Below are 14,644 nucleotides of genomic sequence, written 5' to 3'. Positions count from 1 at the left end.
CCCAGCTTGGGCTGTACCTGCAGTCAGGCCTCTCCTCGCAGCTTTGCTCAAGGAGAGCTCCTTCCTCCCTGGCTGCTGGCAGGGAACTCCCCTCTGGCCTCAGTCCCTAGGGTTTATAAGGGAGCCAGGCCCTACCCCTTCTGGTCAGCTGACCTCCTCTGGTTGCCCTGGCAACCTGCAGCTGGGCTCATCACTCACTGCTAGGGCTCCTTCCCTTGGAATTTTTTCCTTCTTAGGAGCAGGGCACCTAGGTGCTCTGTGACAAGGAGAAAGACCAGATCCCCAAAAGAAAAGATCTTGAACAGTGAAAAAAAATAGTTTTTTAAAACCAGCCAGTTTAACACAGATAAAACAGTATGGAAAAATATGTTTGTTCCCAGATCTGGAATGAGACGCACAGGCAGAAGCCCATTGTGTCCCTGTGAGCTGCGGGACCCCCAAGAGGACCCTGGCGGACCCCAACCCCCAGCGCAGCCGGGAGGTAGGTGGGGCCCATGGTGGGAGGAAAGAAGCACAGCTGTGGGCATCAGAGAGGAGCCGAGGAGGGTCACCCCCCCCCAGCACCTGCTTGGCCCAGCCCCCCAGGGAGCCAAGCAACCGGAGCCTTGTGAACAGAATGTGTAAACAGGTGCACTTCTAGGCTCAGCACATGAACTAGCACAGGAGTTCGTGCAGGTGGGCAGGCAGGAGGGCCATGAGGCTCCAGGTGGGGAGCCTGAAGGGAAGGGTCTGCACAGTAGTAGCCAGACAACTACGAGGACCATAGTGGGAGGGACACATTGTGCCCCGAAACTCCTCCCTGCACCTGGACCCCCCTGCTCTGGTACCACTGGGGTCTCCATTCAAACAGAGCCCACGGTTCCAGCCTCTACCCAGATAGAGCCTGTGGGACCCACGGCTCCGGCCACCACTCAGACAGGGCCCCGGCTTCCTGTGGAGGCTACCTGGCATGGATGCAGGCAACTGGGTCTGGGAGCACTGACACCTCCCCTTGTGGGATGTGCTCAACAGTGGAGGCCCTGAAGTGCCAGATTAAGGAACTCCAGGCAACAGTGCAACGGGCTGCAAGCCATTAGAGATGCAGAGCAGGAACTGGACACCTACTTGTAGGTGCTCCACCTGACAACTGACGTCACCTTGGCAGAAATAAAGAGCCGCCATGAGGTCCATCCAGGGGTTGCCTGGATGGAATTAGTCTCTGGCCCTAAGAGGCACTGCACCATGGTGACCGTTCCCCTGGAGTTGCACAATCATTTCAAACCCCTCACATCAGCTGAGTTGGCCCAACGCGTGAGGAAGGAGGGCCCATGTTGGCCCAACATGTGAGGAAGGAGGGCCACCAGCAACTGCACCCAGAAGGAGACGCAGAGTAATCGTGGTGGGTGATTCCCTCCTGAGGGGGACAGAGGGTCCAATCTGTCACCCAAACCCCGTAGCCCATGAAATTTGCTGCCTTCCTGGGGCTCATGTCTGTGATGTGACTGAGAGGATCCCCAAACTCATCCAGTCCTTAGACCACCATCCCATTCTACTCATCCACATGGGCACAAATTACATGGCTCAGAGTAATCCTGGCCAGGTCATGCATGACTTCTGAGCTCTGGGGGCTGGACTCAAGGGTCTGGGGGCTCAGGTAGTTTTTTCCTCGATCCTCCCAGTCATGGGTCATGGGCATCAGAGGGATAGATGCATCGGTGAGGTGAACAGAAGACTCCGGTGATGGTGCCATCATGAGGGGTTTGGCTTTGATCACAATCCACACTTCAGTGAGAGAGGTAGCAGACGTTTGAAGGGATGGCCTCTACCTCACCTGGAAAGGGAAGAAGCTCTTCTTGACCAGAAGGGCTGACCTACTTGACAGGGCTTTAAACTAAGATCACTGGGGGATGGGCAGTCAATCAACAGTTCTAGCCCTGGTCATACCAATCACAGTAGTAACAGGGAGGCCAAGAGAATCCATTCTTAGGAGAGCCCAAGAAAGCTCACGTCCCATCACTTAAGGAAGCCTAGGGCTTCCCATGGCAGACTCAGTTGCCTGTACACAAATGCCAGGAGCTTGGGTAACAAGCAAGAGGAGCTGGCCATTCTGACTGATAAAGAGGGATAACGGAGATCTGGTGGGACTCCTCCTATGACTGGCCGGTAGGTATAGAGGCTATACCCTCTACAGAGGTGATTGTGTTGGGAAGAGGGGTGAGGGTGTAGCTCTCTATGTCAAGAAGCAGTACACTTCCCTTCAAACGAAGTTCATTAACCATGGAAGGCATCTTGAGACCCTCTGGATTAAAATACCAGGGGAGCCTGGGGAAGGAGATATACGAGTCTATTACAGACCTCCTAACCAAAAAGAAGAACTGGATCTTGAATTCAATAGGGAATTGTGGTCGAGGCCACACATTCCCAATCTATGATCATCATGGGAGACTTCAACCTCCCAAACATCTTGTGGGAAGAGCACATGGCCAAGTCTGACTGGTTGCATAACTTTCTCGCCTGCATTGATGATCTGTACCTGACACGAGGTCTACGGGCCAATTAGGGGAGAGGCAGTGCTGGATTTCATAGATTTCATAGACAGTTGGGCTGTAAGGGGCCCCGGAGGATCATCGAGCCCAGCCCCTTGCCCCAGGGGCAGAAAGTCAGCAGGGATCATAGGATCCCAGCAAGATAAGTATCCAAATGTGTCTTGAAGGCATTCAAAGTGGGTGCTTGAACCGCCTCTGGCAGCAGTCTATTCCAAACCTTGGGGACTCGGACAGTGAAGAAGTTCTCTCTTAAGTCCAGCCTGAATCAGTTGTGGCAGAGTTTGTGACTGTGCGATCTTGTCATTCCTTGGGGCACACTGGTGAACAGACGTTCCCCCAGATCCTGGTGAATACCCCTGATAAACTTACAGGTGGCCACCAGATCGCCCCTGAGTCTGTGCTTTTCCAGGCTGAAGAGTCCCATAGCTCTCAGCCTTTCATCATAAGGTCTGTTTTCCTGACCTCTGTTCATGCGTGTGGCTCCTCTCTGCACTCTCTCAAGCTTCTCCACATCCTTTTTGAATTGTGGAGCACAAAACTGGACGCAGTACTCCAGCTGTGGCCTCACCAAGGTGGAGTACAATGGGAGAATGACGTCCCGGGATTTGCTTGAGAAGCACCTGTGGATGCAAGCCAGCGTTTTGCTCGCTTTACTAGCCACAGCATCACACTGAAGGCTCGTGTTCATCTTGTGGTCAACCATGACCCCCAAGTCCCTTTCATCTGTAGTGCTAACCAGCGTAGCACTACTGAGCCTATAAGCATGCTGCAGGTTTTTCCTCCCAAGGTGGAGAACTTTGCATTTTTCAGTGTTGAACACCATCAGGTTCTCATCCGCCCATTTCCTGAGCCTGTCAAGATCCACCTGGATCACCCTCCTGTCCTCAGGTGTGGATGCTTTACCCCAGCGTTTGGTGTCGTCGGCAAACTTGGCCAGTCTGCGTCTGACACCAATGACCACATCATTGATGAAGATGTTAAATAGTATAGGCCCGAGGACAGAGCCTTGAGGGACCCCACTGGTCACAGGGCATCACGACGATTGACTTGCGTCAACCACCACCCTCTGGGTCCTACCGCAGAGCCAATTCCCCAGCCAGCGGATCGTGGTGAGGTCAGTTTAGCCAAGAGGTGATCATGGGATACCAGATCAAAGGCTTTTTTAAAGTCAAGATATACAACGTCAATCTCTTCCTCCTTGTCCAAGTGACAAGTCACCTGGTCATAAAAGGAAATGAGATTGGTCAAGCAAGACCTACCTGCAACAAATCCATGCTGGGTATCCCTCAGGATATTGCCTTCAGCTAGTCTGTTAAGGGTGACTTCTTTGATAATCTTTTCCAAGACCTTCCCCAGGATAGAGGTCAGGCTGATGGGCCTGTAGTTTGCCGGATCTACTTTACTCCCTTTCTTGAAGATAGGCACGACATTGGCCCTCTTCCAATCATCGGGCACTTCAGCAGAGTGCCAAGAGCTCTCAAAGATCTGTGCCAGGGGCTGAGCTATGGTGCTTGTCAGCTCCCTGAGTACCCTTGGGTGTAACCCATCAGGGCCGGCTGTCTTGAAGGTATCTAGCCTGTCAAGGTGTTCCTTCACGAGGTCAGCTTCAATGGAGGGCAAGGAATCTCCCTCACCTGGGCCTCCCTGACCCATAGTGGACAGGGCCGTTCCATGGAACTGGTGAAAAACTGACGCAAAGTACCCAGTTAGCAAGTTCACTTTTTTTGCGATCTGGTTAAGGTCAAAGGGGATGATCTGGTGAGTAATCTGAGGATCTAGGGCAAGCTTGGTGACAAGGACCATGATCTGATTGCTTTCTCTGTCCAACACAGGGTGGGCAAATCCCTCAGTAAAACAGAAATTCTCAACTTTGGAAAGGCTGACTTTCACATACACTGGAGACTGGTCAGTCAGGCACTAAGGGACCATTACACCCTAGGAAGGGGAGTCCATGAGGAATGGTTGTTCCTAAAGAACTCAATCATCAAAGTGCAAGTGAAGTCCATCGTGTCCCACAGGAAATGCAGTCAGAGGGCAGGGAAGGCCCCTTGGCTCAACAGGGAACTTCTGGGTCTCCTGAAACTGAAAAGAAAAGCCTACACCAGATGGAAAACTAGAATCATCACCAAGAAGGACTACTCAGCACTAGCCCTTACCTATAGGGAGTGGTCCAGAACAGTCAAAGCAGTAACTGAACTCAGGCTAGCCACCGGAATCAAGGATAACAAAAAATTGTTTTTCAGATATGTGGGAAGTCAGAGGAAGAACAAAAGCAACATTGGCCCCCCTGTGAGATCAAATGGGGCAGCTGACATCTGACTCTCAAAAAAGGCCAATCTCCTAAACAATTACTTTGCATCAGTTTTCCACCCATCCAAGGGAGTCATGTTGTCAGACAGGATGCAAAGCATCTGGGGCTTGGGAGATGGGCCCACAATTGTTGTAGATCAAGTGAAAGAACACTGCAAGAGGCTTGACATCCATAAGTCTGTGGGCACCCGAGAGTCTTAAAAGAGCTGGTGGACATCATAGCATGCCCTATGGCTAAGATATTTGAAAGCTTGTGGCGCTTGGGTGATGTACCGGAAGACTGGAAAAGAGCCAATGTGGTCCTAATCTTCAAGAAACGGAGGAAAGAAGGTCCAGGGAGTTACTGACCTATCAGTCTGACGTCCATCCCTGGAAAGATCTTGGAGAAAATTATCAAGGGATCCATCTACAACAGGCTAATGGAAGGCAACCTACTGAATGCCAACCAACACAGTTTTATTACTGGAAGGTCTTGCCTGACCAACTTCATCTTCTATGGCCAGGTGATGCATTGCCTGAACAAGAGAGATGAGGTTGATGTAATTTATCTGGATTTCAAGAAGGCCTTTGACTTGGTCTCCCATGATGTCCTCATGACCAAGCTGGGGAACTGTGGCCTCGACCATCTCATGGTTCTATGGCTGGGGCACTGTCTCTGGGGTCAGACCCAAAGGGTACTAGTTGATGGGAACAAATCAACATGATGCAGGGTTACCAGTGGAGTCCCCCAGGACTCAGTGCTTGAGCTGGTACTGTTAAATATCTTAATTAATGATCTGGGTTTGAGTGTCAGATGCGGACTAGTAAAGTTTGCGCGTGACACTAAACTACGGGGGAAGGTGGTCATGCTGGAGGATAGGCTAGGGATACAGGCTATCCTGAACTTGCTTGCAAAGTGGGTGGACCAAAACCTGATGGCATTCAACATAGAGAAATGCAGGTTACTTCACCTTGGGAGGAAAAAACAGCATCATTCTTATAGGCTTGGCGGTGCTACACTCTCTAGCACCGCGACTGAAAAAGACTTGGGGGTCTTGACTGACCACAAGATGAACATGAGCCACCAATGCGATGCTGTGGTCAGCAGAGCAAACCAAACTCTGGCATGTATCCACCAGTGCATCTCAAGCAAAACCAGGGACGTCATCCTCCCACTTTACTTGGCTTTGGTAAGGCTGCAGCTAGAGTACTGCATCTAGTTTTGGACCCCCCCACTTCAGGAGGGATGTGGATAAGCTCAAGAGAGTCCAGAAGAGAGCCACTCATATGATCAAAGGCCAAGGGAGCAAGCCTTACAAAGAGAGGCTGAACTCTTCAGCCTGGCGAAGAGAAGGCTCAGGAGGGAATTGGTGGCAGCCTAGAAGTATATAAGGAGGGGTGCATCAGGATCTGGAAGAACAAGGGCCCCCCCAAGGGAAAACTGTGTCTAATGGCCACAAACTTCTAGAAGGCTGATTCAGACTTGATATAAGGAAAATCTTCTTTACAGTCTGAGTGCCCAAGGTCTGAAACAGACTACCCCCAGAGGTGGTGCAAGCACTAGACCTGCACAAAGTGGCTAGTATTCTCTTCGGATTCAGCCAATTCAGGGGACAGTGATTCAATTCGGTGATTTGAATCACTGTCCCAATCCCGATTCTCTGAATCAGCCAGACCCACCCCCCACAGCCCGCCAATGGCTGCTCCGCCTGCCCCAGCTCCTGACTCTTTGGGAAAAAAAAGCTGTGACTCAGCAGGTGCTGCCGGGCAGGGGATGATCTCCGCTGACCCTTACTGCCCCATGCTGCATGGGGGGCTCTGCATGAGCCCCCTGACCCCCCCCCTCACTCCCCCAGCTCCCTCACAGGTACCCTGCCCGGGCCAACCCCGGCCCTTTAAGAAACCCCCCCCCCCCGGACTCACTGCTTCTGCTGGCAGGGGGCAATCCCTGCTGCCCCGCCATTGCCCTGTACCGTGGGGGGCTTTGCACGAGTCCTCCAAAGCCCCAAGGCTGTTGCAAAAGCGGTGAGTCCTAGGGCTTTTTTTTAAAGTACCAAGCTGGGGGGGGCAGGGGCAGCCATGTGGAGGCTGGGGGAGTGGGCGGGGGTCGGGGGGGGCTGGGGGAGCGGCAGGGTCAGGAGACTGGCAGGGTCCCCTCCCCCAGTCTCCCCTCCCCCACCCCTAGTACTTACCAGCTCCTAGTCCATCTGCAGCTTCCTGCTACAGCCACCAGGGAGTGTCCGGATCATCGAAGCTCTCTGAATTTTTTCCGAAGATTTGGAGAGCTTTGAATCAATTCTGACCTTTAAATCGGTCCGCTGATTCGATTCGTATTTGGAGATTAGGCTTCTCTGAATCGAATCACCACCTGAAGCTTTGCACAGCCCTAGCAAACACCTACTCTGGACTCATTGAAAAGGTGTTTGGATGTTTATCTTGCTGGGATCATTTGATCCCTGCAGACTTCCTGCTTCTGGCAGGGGGGCTGGACTTAGTGATTTCACGAGGTCCCTTCCAGCCCCTAATGTCTATGAAATCTATGTTAGAGGAAAAGAATGAGCTATACAAATGCAAAGCAGGAAAAGTTGAAAATGCTACAGGGAAGAAAAATGAACAAAAACAACTGAGTTCCTGGTATGCCCTATCTGATCAAAAGTTTCTTTTTCTAACACTGTGATGTACTCAGTGTTGGTTTTGCCTGTTTCTAGCAAAAGCCGCAACATCTAAGCAAATATAAGCACCCAATACCATGCACTTCAATATCAGGACTAGAGTTCCCCTAGTTTCTGTTTGAGAAGTGGACAAACAGATTGTTTTCCTAAGAAACTGGACACCTCGGTTAACACCACTGCTTTGACTTACTAGTGCCATGGGATCATCAGCCAGAACTTTGGTTTATATCTGCTCAAAAAGATAACGTCTTCCTGAGTACAGCATCTCTTAGCAATGCAGGGGACTGAGCTCAGTGCTGAATCAAGAGGAAGAGTATCACCTGCTGAGTCACCAACACCACTTCCTGTAATGTCTAACCTTCACAATTTGACGACTCCGGTCTAGCCGTGATCATGTTTCTTTGAAAGCTACAAGTTGTGACAGTTTTTCAGTATTCCAGGAAAAGATGAAGAGGTGAATATTTGAAAGGGTTGGCTGTTGTTAATATACTTTGGTAGAGCTACCCTGGCAACCCCTGCTAGCAGGCACACAAACTATGCTGGCAAGGAGTCCTTTCTGATATATAATTGTATCTTTATGAGGACATTTGCCCACATGATTCTCAGTTAATGGAGGGGGCAGGAGGGGAAATCACCCCTGACCATCATAGGCATGGCAGCAAAGCCTCTAAAAATGGAGCAGGTCATCAAGTCTAATTCAACTCCACACACTTTCTAGTCAGCAATGTCAGGCAATGTCATAGTGAATGATATCTACGTACTGGTTAACGGAGGCTGTGGGATAGAGAAAAGTCTCAAGGTTTGATTCTGATTCTTAGCCCCCTTACCTTAATGGAAGGACTCCCATTGATTTCCATGGATTCCTTACCCCATCTCTCACACTCACCATTGCTGGTTCCCAGACCTTCTAGTTAATTTTCCATCAGCATGATGACATTTCTCTGGAGACAACCAGCAGAGAAGTTAGTAGTGGGAGGGGCTGAAGGATTTGGGGTTCAGTTTATAGACTGGAAATTAGACAAGGGTTTCTAACAAGCAGAGGAGTGATGTTCTGGAACAGCCTCTCAATAGGGAGCAAAAACCAAATTAGTTTAAGGGGAGCCTGATCAGCTTATTAAAGGTATCATATTGCATGGTTGCTTGTAACTGAGGGGATAAGACTCAGCTTCCCAGGATGACCTTTCTGGCCCTATGTTATGTGGCTGGATTTATTGAACTCCTGACTCAATGCTGCAGTATAAACATCAGGAGTGCAGAAAAAAATAGTATGCACCTCTGCTATTGTAGCTGGGGTAGGGGAACATCCAGCCATTTCTCTCCCTTCTTTGCTGGGTTCCTGCAGTGCAGCACAAAACAATGCATGTCACAATGACACCATGCAAACTTCTGCTGAGCTCTGTCTGCAGTGTTGGCTTTGGGTCTTCAAGGGTGGTTTGCAAATGCCTCCCTGCAAATGAAAATGTCTTGGTTACTATTCAATAAGCTCATCATTTGCGTAAGTCCTTCATGATGTTTGACATATAGTAGCCTGACAGGAAGCTCCAGTAAGGCAAAGTAGGTCATCAGATTTACACATATGCTGCTGAGAAATATTCGGAAAGAAAGGATGAGTCTGACCCAGTCTGGCAGCAAGTTGGGGCATCATAAACCCTGCCTTCCATTCTCCTTCCAAGCTGATATTCACAAACCTGGACCTCCTGCCCTATCATCTGTTCCTGGGGCATGAGGTCACACCTAGTCCTGGTGGGCACTTGATCTTGGTGAGAGAAGCCAAAGAAGTTCAGGCCTGGCTGTACCAAGTGACTCATCAGCAGGATCAGTGGATGCAAGCAGGTATGCATCAGGTAGATGTGATAGGAGTTGGTTCATTTCCTGTGGGCAATCCTGTGCTTGGATTATCTTTGTTTTTTTATTGGGTTTTCTCAGTCTTTTTGCCCAGCAGCACCTACTGCATCAGCAACAATAGAGCACATGTAACATCTGCCTTAGAGGTTACAGAGATACTGCAGTCAACTAATTGGGGGTAGTGTGTACCTAACCCATGCGCTTTAGGCAAATCACCAACCACAAGCATACCAAAAACTAGAAAACTGTTCCTGCTGGTCAGAAAACACAGAGTTTGACTGCTTGAAGTAAAAGTTTCTCCTGAAGCTGTCAGCAGAAGTAGATCCTTTATCTTCTCTGTGGGCCAGTCAAACACACACACACACACACACACACATACACACACACACACGGAAGTGGGCTGCACGGTGGTGGGGGGTGAAAGGAAGACTGCGAACTGTGAGAACAGCCGGGGTTCTTCACAACCTGTAGGCATTTCATAGATTTCATAGACATTAGGGCTGGAAGGGACCTCATAAGATCATCGGGTCCAGCTCTCTGTCCCAGGGGCAGGAAGTCAGCTAGGGTCAAAGGATCCCAGCAAGATAGGCATCCAAATGTTTCTTAAAAGAGTCCAGAGTAGGTGCTTGCACCACCTCTGGAGGCAGTCTATTCCAGGCCTTTGGGGCTTGGACAGTAAAGAAGTTTTCCCCTATATCCAGCCTGAAATGGTCTTGAAGGAGTTTGTTACTGTTTGACCTTGTCATCCCTTGGGGTGCTCTGGTGAGTACAGGCCGAGTACAGTGGGAAGATGACATCCTGGGATTTGCTTGAGAAGCATCTATGGATACAAGCCAGAGTTTTGCTTACTTTACCAGCTGTGACATCGCATCAGTGGCTCGTATTCATCTTGTGGTCAATCATGACCCCCAAGTCCCTTTTGGCCGTGGTGCTAGCAAGTGTAGCACTGCCAAACCTATAAGTGTGCTGCAGGTTTTTTTCCCCAAGGTGGAGTACCTTGCATATTTCGGTGTTGCAAGGTGCTCCGATATAGCCAGCCTTGTTGTACATGCTTGAGAGGGATTGGGCAGGCTTTCTTGCTCCCTTTATTAGGCTGACTAAGGGAGGCTACTTTCTATGTGTCAGGTTATATCCTGCTGGGGTTATATATCCTGCTGGGGTTAAGTAAACCCAGATATATCCTGCCGGGGTTAAGTAAACCCTACGTCTACAGGGTCTGTGTATCCCGGGCAGCACAAGACCCAGACAAAGACCTGAGTCTGGGTGGTGGCAGTGGTACCCCAGGCTTGAGGGTGTGCTCCAGGAAGGACATTGGCCATAAGTTGGTGCCCCTGGGGAGGCAGCCGAAGCTTGGTTTTTGGCCGGGTGCAGTGAGCGCCCCCTACTGGCCCGCCACACATGGTGTGAGGCGTGGGATCCCATTGTCTACTGTCTAGAAGGCATAATTTGGGGAAGGAAGTAGAGACACTGAAAATCCTTGAGCAAACAAATCTTTAATTTGGTATTGGGTCGACTGGATAGTGATAGAGTAGCTAACTAGGATGGCTGACAAATATGACTACCTGTCCGTGGATGAGCTGGTGAAGAAATTGGAGGGGAGAGGCCTCCAAATACCACTGGGGTGAAAAAGAAGGGACCCTTTGAGAGCCCTGAAGGATGATGACCAGGACCCGAAATCTCCACCAACTCTCATCTGGGAGACAGAGTCTTTCCGCCAGACCCAAGGGCTGGATGCTGAGATTCGCAAGATGGAGATGGAAATCCATCTATTGAAGGCCAAAGAGGCACAGCAGCAGCACAAGGAGCATAAGCTCAGGCTTGAGCTCAAGATGCGCAAGGCTCAAGTGCAAGCACAAGCTCGCAGTACAACCGAGGCAGCAAGATGCTGGAACCATGGTTGTTTTGCCCCAGCAGGTGCCAGCTGCGCTCCCCAGAGTGGACACCCTGATCTTCACCCCATACAAGGACAGAGAGGATCCTGAAGTTTTCCTGAGTAACTTCGAAAACTAAGCGCACTGATGGAAATTGGGAAAAGAGGAGTTCATGAAATATATTGCTGGGCTGGTAACAGGCAACATGGCTGTTGTCCTGAACAGCCTGCCCTCTGGGTCAGCAAATGACTATGATGCCTTTAAAAAGGCTGTGTGTAAGAGGGATAGGCTGGGTCCAGATCATTTCTGGAAAAAGTTCTGTGATTATACCCCACAGCCGGGAAAGTCTATGACCAAGTTTGGAGCCCAGCTGTGGGATTCATATCATAAATGGTTGGAGGGATCCAAAGCTAACACCAAAGAAGAGATGGTAGAACTCTATTCCATATGCCCTAGGGAGATTAAACACCTAGTCAAGGATAGGGACGCCAAAACAGGGCAGCCACCAAAATTGTGGATCAGCTGTTGCTAGATCGAGAGTGGCTGGACAGAAGGCCTCCCCACTTTTGGAAGGAACAGAAGGGGTTCCAAAAAGGGGGGAAGGAGGGGCTAGTCCCAAAACAGGAGGGTGGGCCTCCCCCTGCAGAGAGCAGGACAGCCCTAGATTTGGTAAAGCCACCCAAATCAGAGAGGAAGGGTTGTTTTAACTGTGGGGAGTCTGGCCACTTCAAGTCCAACTGCCCAAAGCAAAGCAACACCAATAAGCCTATCAATCATTCAATCATGCAAAGCTGTAAGTAGTGAGGGGGGAGCCCCAAGCCACTCTGAGGGGTGTACCTGTTGCTACAGGATTACAAACCCAAAGGAGGTGACGGCTTCCCACAGGACAGAAATAATCGTAAATGGGAGAACCATCATTGGGGAACTGGGCACAGGGGCCAGTGTGTCATTGATTAATACCAACCTCATTTCACCCTTGGATATAGTCCAGGGAAGGACCCTTACCATAGAAGGGGTGGGGTGCCAGGTGTTGGAGGTACTGGTTTCCTGTCTCCCCATTAAGTGGAGAGGGTGCAGGATGTGCATGGAAATAGGAGTGATGAAAAAGGCTCCTGCCCCCATATTGGTGGGGAGGGATATTCTAGGACTTGAGTATCTGAGAGAGGTGTGGGGGAGCTTCTTAGAACCCTCCACGCGTTAATGTGGTGACTCACCAACAGAGCAGGAAGGCAAAGGCAGAAGGTGGGGAAACCTCCCAAGGCCCAGTAACCCAGTTGGCTGCGGAGGTAGAGGGGGAGAAGGGAGAGACTCCTTCTGGCTGTGACCACCCGCCAGCCACTGAAGAAACTGGCAACCTCGGGGTTAAGTTAAGTGACTGCCCCGAGGAAGAGCCCAGTCAGTCAGTGGCAGAGGAAACCGAGACTCTTGGGTGGGAGTTAGATGACATCCCTGTGAGGGAGGGTGCACCCCTTGCCAAAGCATTGGAACTCCTGGCTGATTGCCTAGCTGGGCAGAAGGAGTTGAAGCAGGAGGTTCTAATGGGCCCCAGCTTGGAGGGACTCCGGCAGATGGCCCAGGAGGAGGAGACAAAGTTAATGTTGGACAAGAAGGAACAGGTGATCTGAGATAAGGGACTCCTTTATCTGTTATGGGTGCCTAAAAATGATGCTGAGTCCTGGGAGCTCTATTGCCAGCTCGTGGTACCTCTGAAGTTCAGGCAACAGTTACTTTCTGTGGTTCATGATTTACCTTGTGCTGGTCACATGGGTAAGGGCTGGACTCACCAGCGACTGCTGGCAAACTTTTATTGGCCCAAGCCATGCCAGAATGTGATGGACTATTGCAGATCCTGTAAGACATGCCAGTGGATGGGCAAGAGTGGGGACAAGGGAAAGTTTCATAGTTTCATAGTTGGTAGGGTCGGAAGGGACCTAAGTAGATCATCAAGTCCGACCCCTGCCATGGCAGAAAAGAATGCTGGGGTCAAACAACCCCAGCTAGGTGATTATCCAGCCTCCTTTTGAAGACCCCCAGGGTAGGAGTGAGCACAACTTCCCTTGGAAGTTGGTTCCAGATCCTAGCCTCCCTGACTGAAGTAGTGCCTCCTCATATATCTAGCCTGAATCTACTCTCAGTCAACTTATGGCTGTTATTCCTTGTTACTCCTGGTAGTGCTTGGGGGAACAGGGACTCTCCCATTGCCTGCTGGTCCCCCTTATCCTGTTTGTAGGCAGCCACCAGATCCCCTCTCAGCCTTCTTTTGTGGAAGCTGAACATGTTCAGGTCCCATAGCCTCCGCTCGTAGGGCCTGCCTTGCTGCCCCCTGATCATGTGAGTGGCTCTCCTCTGGACCCTCTTGATGCTGGCCACGTCTCTCCTGAAGTGCGGCACCCAGAACTGGACGCAGTAGTCCAACTGTGGCCTGACCAGTGTAACATAGAGGGGGAGGATCACCTCCTTGGACCTGCTTGAGATGCATCTGTGGATGCATGACAAGGTGCAGTTAGCCTTCCTGACTGCGTCCCCACATTGGTGGCCCATGTTCATTTTGGAATCAATAATGACTCCAAGATCCTTTACTGCCTCTGTGCTGATAAGAAGGGAGTTCCCCAGCCTGTAGGTATGCTGCTGGTTCTTCCTCCCCAGGTGCTATAACTTGTACTTGTCCATATTGAAACCCATCCTGTTCTCATCCACCCATCCCCGTAACCTGTCCGGATCTAGTTGCAGCCTGTCCCTCTCCTCTAGTGTGCCCACTTCTCCCCACATCTTAGTGTCATCTGCGAATTTGAACAAGTTGCTTTTTACCCCCTTGTCCAAGTCGCTGATGAAGATGTTGAACAGTGCGGGCCCGAGGACCGAGCCCTGGGGGACCCACTGCCCACATCCCTCCAGGTTAAAAAAGACACGTCCACCACCACTCTGGGTGCGGCCCTCCAGCCAATTTGCAACCCATCTGACTGTGTAGGCATCAGTGCCACAGTTGCCTAATTTCTTAATGAGAATGGGGTGAGAGACGGTGTCAAAGGCCTTCCTAAAGTCCAGAAAAGACTACGTCCACTGTGACAGCTGCATCCAAGGATTTTGTGACCTGGTCATAGAAGGCCATCAGGTTGGTCTGACAGGACCTGCCTTGAATGAACCCATGTTGGTTGCCCCTAAGCATGATCCCCCCTGCTGGTCCCTCGCAGATGTGCTCCTGGATAATTTTCTCAAAGAGCTTCCCTAGGACTGAGGTAAGACTAGCGGGCCTGTAGTTTCCTGGGTCTTCCTTCCTCCCTTTTTTGAAAATGGGGGCCACGTTGGCCCTTTTCTAGTCCTTCAGCACCTCGCCAGAGCACCATGAGTGCTTGTAAGGCCGTGCCAGAGGTCCCGCAATGACCGCTGCTAATTCCCCCAGCACTCTGGGGTGGAGATCATCAGGACCTGCTGATTTGAACAT

The 14,644-nt window shown here is 50.7% G+C and overlaps 1 long non-coding RNA gene across 2 annotated transcripts in view; it reads left to right on the top strand.

Annotated features, from left to right (window-relative positions):
• The window catches only part of LOC109284506 (uncharacterized), a 38,714-nt gene that overhangs the window by 8,057 nt on the left and 16,013 nt on the right, over window positions 1-14,644 (top strand). For both annotated transcript variants that reach the window (XR_002091986.2, XR_002091987.2), the window contains exon 2: window positions 381-481. This is a non-coding gene — a long non-coding RNA (uncharacterized LOC109284506). The remainder of the gene's footprint in view (window positions 1-380; window positions 482-14,644) is intronic.

Source organism: Alligator mississippiensis, chromosome 13 (assembly GCF_030867095.1).
Source record: "Alligator mississippiensis isolate rAllMis1 chromosome 13, rAllMis1, whole genome shotgun sequence".
Classification (NCBI taxonomy): domain Eukaryota; kingdom Metazoa; phylum Chordata; order Crocodylia; family Alligatoridae; genus Alligator; species Alligator mississippiensis.
This window is presented reverse-complemented; position numbering and strand designations above follow the sequence as displayed.